At 37.4% G+C, this 9815-nt stretch overlaps 1 pseudogene; it reads right to left on the reverse strand.

Moving 5' to 3' along the window:
* LOC122143929 overlaps positions 1-9540 on the reverse strand; it is a 68375-nt pseudogene extending 58835 nt beyond the window's left edge.
* Positions 9541-9815: the final 275 nt, after the last annotated feature.

Genomic DNA, 9815 nt, shown 5'->3' on the forward strand with positions numbered 1-9815 from the left:
TTCTGTGTCTGGGAACATTTCAGTTGTGTTACTGGATCTATGGATCTAATTTATCTTACAAAAAATATCTTCATTTTTGTTCCAAAGATGAACAAAGGTCTTATGGGTTTGAATGACATGAGGGCGAGTAATCAATGACAGAATTGTTATTTTTTAGGGGTGAACTAACCCTTAAGATAGTCTATCCCCCATAATTAATTAAACAGTTTGTTATCATACAGACTGAAAGCGTGAATGGTCTCACTCCCTCTCTCTCTGTTTATGGGTGTGAAGCCTATACCTGTGTGCATGCCTATCCCTAGTCACGAGTACATGGGCTGTTATGGGAAGTGTTCCCGGTGTAACCTATTGAAATCAACTTTTCACAAAATGCTCATTCCTATTGAGTACTGAACTAAGTTCTCTTTCATGTCTTATCATTATCTTATATTAAACTGAAATAAGTACATTGCATAAGTATTCATACCCTTAGCAATATTTTTTTTTTTTTTGCTGAAGCACCTTTATAGCCTCAAGTCTTTTTTGTTTGATGCTACAAGCTTTGCTCATCAGGATTTGGCAATTACTGTATCTGCCATCCTTCTCATCATCTCTTCACCTCTAACGTTCTGTCATGTTGGAAGGGTGGGGGGTGGTTGGGGGGTGGTGGTGTTCATGGGACACACACACACATTTTCAGGTTTCTCTCCAGAAATATTTGATTGGTTCAATCCCATGCTCTGGCTGGGCCACTCAATGACATTCACATAATTGTCTATAAGCCACTCTGCTGTGGCTGATTGTCCTGCTGGTAGGTGAACCTTCTGCCCAGTCTGAGGTTCTGAATGCTCTAGACTAGGTTTTCATTAAGGCCATCCTCAATATTTTGGTGCACTGAGGTGTTTATTTCTACTCTGATGAGTCCCTCAGGTCCCTGCCGCTGAAAAACACCCCACAGCATGAGGCTGCTACCAGCACACTTTACTTTTGGGATGGGTACTCTGCAGGTGATGAGCAGTGCCTGGTTTCCTTCAAACACGATGCTTGAAATTGAGGTTCATCAGACCAGAGAATCTTGTTTCTCACAGTCTGGGGGTACTGAAGTTGCTTTTTTTTTTTGCAAATTCTAAGTGTGTTTTAATGTGTCTTCACTAAAGAGAGGATTGAGTTTGGCCACACCGCCTTAAAGCCCAGATCGGTTTAGTGTTGCAGTGATTTTTGTCCTTCTGTAGATTTCTCCTATCTCCACATATGAACATGGAGGCCAACTAGAGTAACCATCAGGTTCTTAGTCACCACTCAAACCAAAGCCCTTCTCCATCAGTGGCTCAGTTTGGCCAGAAGGCCAGCTCTATGAAGAGTTTTGGTTGTTTTCAAACTTTTTCCTTTAAGGGTAACAGAGACTACATGCTTCTGTGAATCTTCAATGAAGCCAGAATGCTTTTTTTGAAATCTTTTCCAGATGTGGGGCTTGACGCAAACCTTTTTCTTGAGCTCTACAGGCAGTTATTTTTGGTTTTTTTGACCTCAGGGGCTTGGTTTTTGCTCTGATATGCATTATTAGTTGTTAGAACTATTATTAAGGCATGTTTGCCTTTCCAGATCATACCCAGTCAGTTGATTTGCCCACAGGTAACTTGAAGTCTAGTAACATCTATAAGCAATATGAATGCCCCCTGAGCTAAATGTCAACTGTCCCAGATAAGGGTATGAATACTTGCAATGGAATCATTTGAGTGTTTTTGTTTTTTTTAAAATTGCAAAGATGTTAAAAACCTGTTTTTGCTTTACCATTATGGTGTATGGGGTTATGGGGTGTAGATGATGTGGAAAAAAAGTAATTTAAAGCAGTTTAACATAAGGCAGCAACATAACAAAACATGTTTTGTTATGTTGCTGCCTTATATATATATCAGGGCTCAACATTAAGCTTTGACATGTGCTTGTCCTTCAGACAAGTAAATCAGTCATTCACTTGTCCGAGTAAATATAAGTTACTTGTCTGGGGGGAAATACTACTACTACTAATAATAATAAATTGTGTTAATGCACAATAAAATAATTGCTGCCGTTAATTAATTAACATGTTAACTTGCCCAGCCCTGCTTGATAGGGCATTGTTAGGCATTTATTCTGGCTGGTGGATTATTCATTGATAGGTAATTTCTATGCTGCTCTGGGTGGTTCCTAGGGTGTTTCTAGGATGTTCATAAGGTCCTCGGGTTGTTTGTAAGGGAATTGCTTGGGGTGATTCTGTGTGGATGCATGGGTGCTACTTAGGCAGTTAACAAGATTGTTCTGGTGGCTACATGGACATTTGTTAGGGTGTTCTGCCTTTATTAACTCATCAGTCAAAAAGGACACAGCTCTCATCGTCTCCATCGCAAAGTTATAGTGCAGGTATGTATTCAAAGTATAGGGTTTTGTTTAAATTGTGCTCCCTATTTTATCGAATAACAATGAATTATATACCAGGTATGGATACAGATGTGGTGTTAAACTCACCAAGCACTGAGCTAGGATGAGTGTTGGCAGCCAGGCCACATTGGAGAATGCAGATGTGTGCAGCGAGTTGATTCGTGCTAGCTCCGACACGCCCCCTGTGCAGGAGAGTGGCCAATGTGATCGACTCTCCAGAGGATCAGCTCACTGTAGATCGCATTGGGGTAGTGGAATGTAAGCGTGGCTGCATTTCGCAGTTGTTTACGGGAATGCCTCTCATTGGCCTGGTGGGTTGTAAAGCCACGCCCCCCCATTCTGATCTCCATCAACGTTTCCAGATCCAGAGGGCGTCAACAGTGCATTGTGATGAGATGACGTCAGCAGCAACAAGGAGAAGTACCGTGGGACAAGCCAAATCATTTAGATGGAAACGGTGTCCGCAGTAACGGAACTTGTGCGAACCTGTGAAGGTACGTCGAAAAGGCGGACTTCCTCAGCAAAGGTCACAGCCATTGGTTGACGAGGAGCCGTCCACCCAGTGTTTGGAACAACCATCACTGGACAGCAGGGCCCGATGACAGCACAAGCAAGAGAGTGTCCAAGAGCACTGAGCCCCGGCGGACGCAGATGCACTCTGAGGAACCCGCCGCTAACAGCTTTCTCTTATCCTCCAGAGCACTGCAGTTCTCTTGGTCCATAAAACGTCACAAGCGTACATCATGATGTTCTTAACTGAGGGAGTTAGCATCACCTGTGGGGACGCTACCGTGGAATACGAGAGGAAACGACACCTGAAGGAGACAACAAATTAATTTTCCTTTTGTTTATCTGGGTAATTAGTAGGTGTAAGTGTATTAGTCGTATTAGCATACCATTTTTTCAATTGTTGCCACAGCATTAAGGAGCATAGGCTTGTTTATATTTCTGAACATAATACCATACCTCAGAACTATCATGGAATGCATTACTTGTCATTATCATGATTTCTGAATGATTATCTTACCTGAACCTGTCCTAAAGATGGCCAGGTATAAACTCATCCAGGTATTTGATGTGCAGAACGAGGAAGGATCCTCGTGTGGTGTAATATTGAAGAGCATGTCTGGAAAAAACTTTTGTTCCACCCAGGATGAGAGTCTCCAGTTTTCCGATCCAACAAAACCGAGGGTAGAGAGCCACCTGCTGCTCGAAACCAGGAGAAGAGGCCTTGGTGCTGCCCTCCTGGATCTCCCTCCTCATGCTCTGAAGAGCCCTTTATCAGACATATCATCCACGAGCTAAAAAAAAACCCCAACAAAAGAGCACACTATACAATATACTGTATATGCAGAAAGAAAATCTTAAAGAAAGCCAATATGATTAACAATATCTGTAACAATAATTAACAACAAAATTTAAATTGATTTAAAGAACTATCCCTTTAAGTCTAATCTATATGCTACAGGGTTTTTATTCATAGGTAATACCGAAGTCAAACTTGGCTGCCCCCAACCCACTCCTGCTCAAAGTCTTCCAGTGGCTTGCTCCAGGTGTTGCTCAGAAAGTTTGCGCAGACTGCTGCTGCCATGCACAGGTCAATGGAGTGTGGTGAAGCTCAGATCTGTATTATTCAGCCAGGTTAACCCCACAACCCTCCGCTGACGTCCTCAGAGAACCAGGCCTGCTCCAGCCAGCATTGCGGGGATATCTGATGACAGAAAGAAAGATCACGCTAAAAAAAACACCAACCCGTCAGTGTGACGTTTGTATGAATGCATACAGGTACAGTATATGTCCATATGTGGCTTACAAAGCACTCTTTTTTATTCTGAGAAGATCATACTTTTCTCTTCTAAACCCCCACCCATAAACTGGAACAGAAAACGTCCTGCATTTATTTGTATATATATATCAATAAAGATTATTTAGTATTATTGTTTAATAATATTTTTAAATATGTTTTACGATCTGCATATTTAAGATATGCACACTCGTCTATCTATGCATTTTTATTTTAAAGTAAAATCAAGTTAAAAATCAGGGCTTCTAATAGCTTTAAAGGAATGCATTTCTCAATCATCACTGTATTATTGCAGTTGCATTATATGTCTTTGTCTCCACACAATAAAAATTACAAAGCTATGATCAGAACAAGCATTTAAATTTGGGCCTCTGAATAAAACACTGGTGTATTTTTTTTTTCTCCTTGAGTATGAGCTTCCATTTGTCCTATACTGCATCACACAAGTTTAAGAATTTACTGTATCTTTTAGTTTAAGAGTTTTACTAGAGCCATAAAAGCCTGATGCATCAAATATGATACTTAACATAAATAATAATAATAATAAAAAGAACAACATTAGTATATTGTCTGAAGGTTCAATAAACTGTTCTATTAAAAAAAAAAAAAAGTGTTTTTTACTTTATGTAAAATAATAAATATCAGGCATAACAAGGTTAAGCTGTTTTTCATTAAAGAATCTCTATGCAATTGATATCAAATTTTGTTCTCATAAACCATATAACACAAAGAAATTGTGTGTATGCATGTGCACCTGTGTTGGGATTGATGCTGGCAGAGATGTGGAAGTGCCAGAGGGCGTTGGCGTGGTGTGAGATGTGGCGGTGAGTTTCGTGGGACCCCAGCTGGCTGGGCAGCAGCTCAGTGTGGGCAACCAGGAGCGGACGATCTCCTGCGCCCCCACATAACGCAGGTGCTTGAGGTGGTGGATAGACTGAACCCCTTTCTTTTTGGAGACAGACATTTTTTAACCATCGTCAAATTGGTACCATCGCAAATGGAGTTCATGTTTCAGCAGGCCAAACAATCAAACAGAGTGTGGTACTCTTAGCCTCAAAAAAGCACACTTTGTTCATGTGTGATTAAAGTTTTTTCCCCCACTAAAATCAGGTGCTGCAGATGCGATTCGATATGGGTCTAAGGCAGACGGCACACGGAGACAAGCTGAAAGTTGCAATATTAATAAATATCCACTTAAGAATGTGACACAGCCATGCGTGTTTGCTAAACTGAAAAACTAACACAAACCTGTGATTTTATTAAAACACAAATGTATACAACTCACAAAAAAAATTCTGTCTTAAAAACAATATTAGTTTTTACAACAGATTTTATTTACAATATCCTAACATCTAACTTAAAGAAATACAACTGAAAGTGAAAATTTTATCATCAAGTTTATGCCAATTTATGTTTCTGGCAGTAGAGTGCCTACCCTCCAATACCCATATACTGACGTTAACACAGGAAAAATGTGTAACTGGCGCCTTGCAGATGCAAACGGGGTAAATAATGTGTTTTTGCTTTCTTAGAATAAAGTTAACTGCACATCATGTTATTTATTATACTTATTCAGAGCTGTTCAAACAGGGCCAGTTTCATACATGCTTCTGTTTTTTTTCCAATAAAACCAAGCAATACTCCAGCAAAGATGGAACCATCCAGCATAATGCAGACCTTAATATTCAACGATGAAGGCCATGTGCAATTAATCTTCTGATTTTTTTGCACATTTTTTTTTTTTTTTTTTTGTTTTTTTTTTTTTTTTTTTTTTATTTTTTTTTTTTTTTTTCGATTTTTTTTTTTTTTTTTTTACTGGGAGAAGAAAACTTTTTATCTTTTTTTTTTTCTTTTTTTTATTACACAGGTTTTTATTTAGATTTTTGTATTTCAAAAATGTATTTTTTTTTAATAAAATTTTTCAAATATTTTTTTGACCGGGTTGATGAAAAGGCTTATATTTTGTCAAAATTTTTAGTGGTTTTATTTTTGTAGTTTTAAAAACGTAAAATTTGGAAACAAGTCTACATGGATGAAATCATCAAAACAGCGGCCTCTGATTTTTGTTTTTTGTATAACGATATCCTATTATTATATATATATATATATATATAAATAATAGATGTCCACTATACTCTACGCGCTTTTTTCTGATTCAGTGGTGAATTTGGGTTATATCCTTGACAAGTTATGTGTACTCATTTAAAATGTTCGTACATCGTTAGAACGTCAAAATGAACACAAACTTCAGACAGGGTGCCAATGATGCTAAATAAAATCTATGTAACTGCTAAAACGGCCCTATTTTTATTGGCAGAAGTCATTAGTAGGTGATCATGATTGGCATACAGAGACACATTCTAATATATTTCTTATATTGTTATGAACAACACTCAATTATGGTAATTAGTTAGGAATATAGCCTACGTCTATAAATAAAATGGGTGTGTCATTTGTACTTACACAGGGCAGTAGTTAATGATAACTGGTATTTTTCAAAAATGTATCGCAAATATACAATTTTTCAAATATTGTTTTTGACAGGGTTGATCGAAAATGGCTTACATAATTTGTTTATCAAAAATACTTTTAGTGTTTTTGTAGTTCTGTAGTTTTAAAATAACTGTAACCTATTTGGAAAAATCTACCATGCTCGACATCATAAAAACCACAAAACCCGCGGACCCTCTGCATTGGTGACGTACTCTTGTATATATATATAATAGTATAATATCTATATATATCATATATTATAGTATCATATAGATATATGATGTCCACATATACTTTCCTAACGTCCGCTCACCGATTTCTAGTGGGTTGAATTTGGATTACATACCCGTTGACAAGCTTATGTTTTGCTACTATCATTTAAAATGTTTCGTAAAGATCTCGTTTTCAAAAACAGTAATGTTTTTGTTTCTAACTTCCCAATAGGTGTCCCAATGATTGATAAATAATATTTGATTGGCTGGGAATATTGTTATCCTAATTGATGCCGAGCTCTTTCCAGTATGATCTGATTTATGTGCATACCTGTGACCCAATACTTATATTAATTATATTTACATGAACACAATCAAAGAAATTAATTAGTTAGGAACTAGTATCGATAAATAAGGTGTCCATCAGTTTATCTTCTTATGAATATACTTGTATTGTTCATTTTGAAGTCAGTGTGGTTGAGCTGATGCAAAGGTAGTGCCCTTCGTTTACCAACACACAAAATAACTAAATTTAGGATACAATTATATTTAATTTGCAAACTGTTAAATATTACACTGTTTGGTAGTTTAAAAAACTAAACCTTCATCTGTGAAATCACAGGGATATGTGAATATTTGAAAATCTGTTACAACTTGTTTGCAATAATGGCAGACATTTATTGCCAGGTCAGTGCAAATGGTGAATGGCATCCTTATCAAAAAGCAATCTAATTCATTATGCCCAAATATTGTTGCTTAAAATCCAATCTGTTCTAGATTTTGTATGAAGAACAAAACCCGAAATAATATCACAGAACAAGAAGACATGAATATTTTTCTAACATATTTATCTTATGATAGTACCTTATTTTTTTGGTGCCTGCTTACTTGGGTGTTGTTTTTTCCCCTGTTTTGGAGCTTTACTCTTTCAAATAGTGCCACACCATTTCTGGCTACGGCAGCAAAGACTGATTATCATTAAAAAAAACAACATGTATTTGACTTGTTAGTTTTTTGGATTTACATGGAGACAAAAAGGTATGCTGCTTCTTTGTTAGCATACATATTTCACACATCCTAACTGAGATGGACAACTGCTGAGGAGGAATAGTCTGTTGCCAAAAAATCATTCAATACTTCTGCCATTCGACTATTTCAATATAACTTAAGAAACAGACATTTATTATTGCATTTGCAGAGTGATTTCAGGCCTTGATCTCTAAGCCAAATACTCAGTTACACCTACGTAGGAAACACACAAACAACAATAGTGATCATGTTGAACATATTGCAGGACCAGTGTGTACACAGACCACCATATACCTACAGACATCGCACTACTGCCACTAATACAACCATAATTTGCAATTTTGGTCAGTTGTATGATTTCAGACGTGGTGTTTTTATGTGCTATGTTTGCTTTTTGCACGAAGCGGAACCTCCAGAGCGATGCTGTCTCTTGTCCTTTCGAGGATGCGCTATGTTTGGCAGAGAGGACTGAAAGCTGCTGCTGTGTCTCACTGAGATCTGGCCCCCCCCAGCAGACTTTCCTCAGCCAGAGGTCTCACTCCACCGACGACAGAATGCCATCCGCCGCAGGACGTCAGCAACACCGTTACACACAGAGCTCCCATGACCATACACACACCATGAAAAATATGCACAAACACGGGGTGGGAATTTACAGTGTGAGTTAAGGGTGGGCCGGCAAGACCAAAATTCAGCAGCTGCTTCCTCAGACCCGCTAAATCTACAGCACTTCGGCAAAGAAAAGTGGAGATATGAGTTTTTGAGTCAAAAATTGAACGGAATGAGAAATACTTAACCAATATCTAACTCTTATTTACTAAAGTTTTTATTCCAAAATTTTTACGACAGTATATTAAAAAAAAAAAAAAAAAAAAAAAAAATTCATAATTACATTAAATATTTCAAACATTATATATTTTACCAAAACAGGTATAACCTGAGTCCCTTTTATTTTACACTAAAAATATAAAAAAGACAATGTAATAATTTTGCCTGGAAGTTTTAATGACAAAAAAAAGTAATAAAAAAGCATAGTAGCATAAAATATATAAATAAATAAATAAAAAAGTCAATTATGGCACTAGATCATCTAGTTTTGAATAATTTGTTCTTTTAATTTTTTTAATGTGATGTATGTATGTATGTATGTATGTATAAATTAATGATCTGTCTAGCATCAGAATTACACAAGCAAAATGAATATCTAAAAGGTTACTGAATGGAACCACCCTGGAAGTCACTGCAAAAGACAGCCATGCACAGCTGTGACTGTACATTCATTAAATCAAACCCCGCATATATCTACCAAATGGTACAAATGGTTTAGCAGTGTATCTACTAGTTGACATTGCTACTATTGTATTACTGGAACATTCTGTCATACCACCCACCCTAGTGTGAGTGAAAGAACCTGCGGATGTGTTTGACATACTTGGGCATATATTTACTGGTTTTCCTCCAGGAGAAGCCTGTGACTGTACGTGGATGCGCCAGATACACAAATGAGAAATGAATCGCTTGGATCTTTTTATCAGTCACGTCCGGCATCACCACTGCAGACTTCCATCCTGTGGTGGGATACCACACCTTCAGCAGACAGTCATCCTGAGAGAGAGAGAGAGGGAGAGAGAGAGAGAGAGAGAGAGAAGTAGAGAAATAGATGTGCCCCTGTAATTTCACATTTTCACACCAGGGTTCTTACACCTTTTCCAAACTAAAATTCAAGCACTTTCAAGGTACATTTTCACGATTTTCCAGCACTTTTCAACTGTGGTAAATTACATGTTTACATACATACCTGAGTTCTTATATACGTTATTATGCTAATATCAAACCACCTATGTGAATTGCATATAACATTGCCTAAAATAACCAATATA

This window comes from Cyprinus carpio, unplaced genomic scaffold (assembly GCF_018340385.1).
Source record: "Cyprinus carpio isolate SPL01 unplaced genomic scaffold, ASM1834038v1 S000006533, whole genome shotgun sequence".
In the NCBI taxonomy this organism is placed as follows: Eukaryota; Metazoa; Chordata; class Actinopteri; order Cypriniformes; family Cyprinidae; genus Cyprinus; species Cyprinus carpio.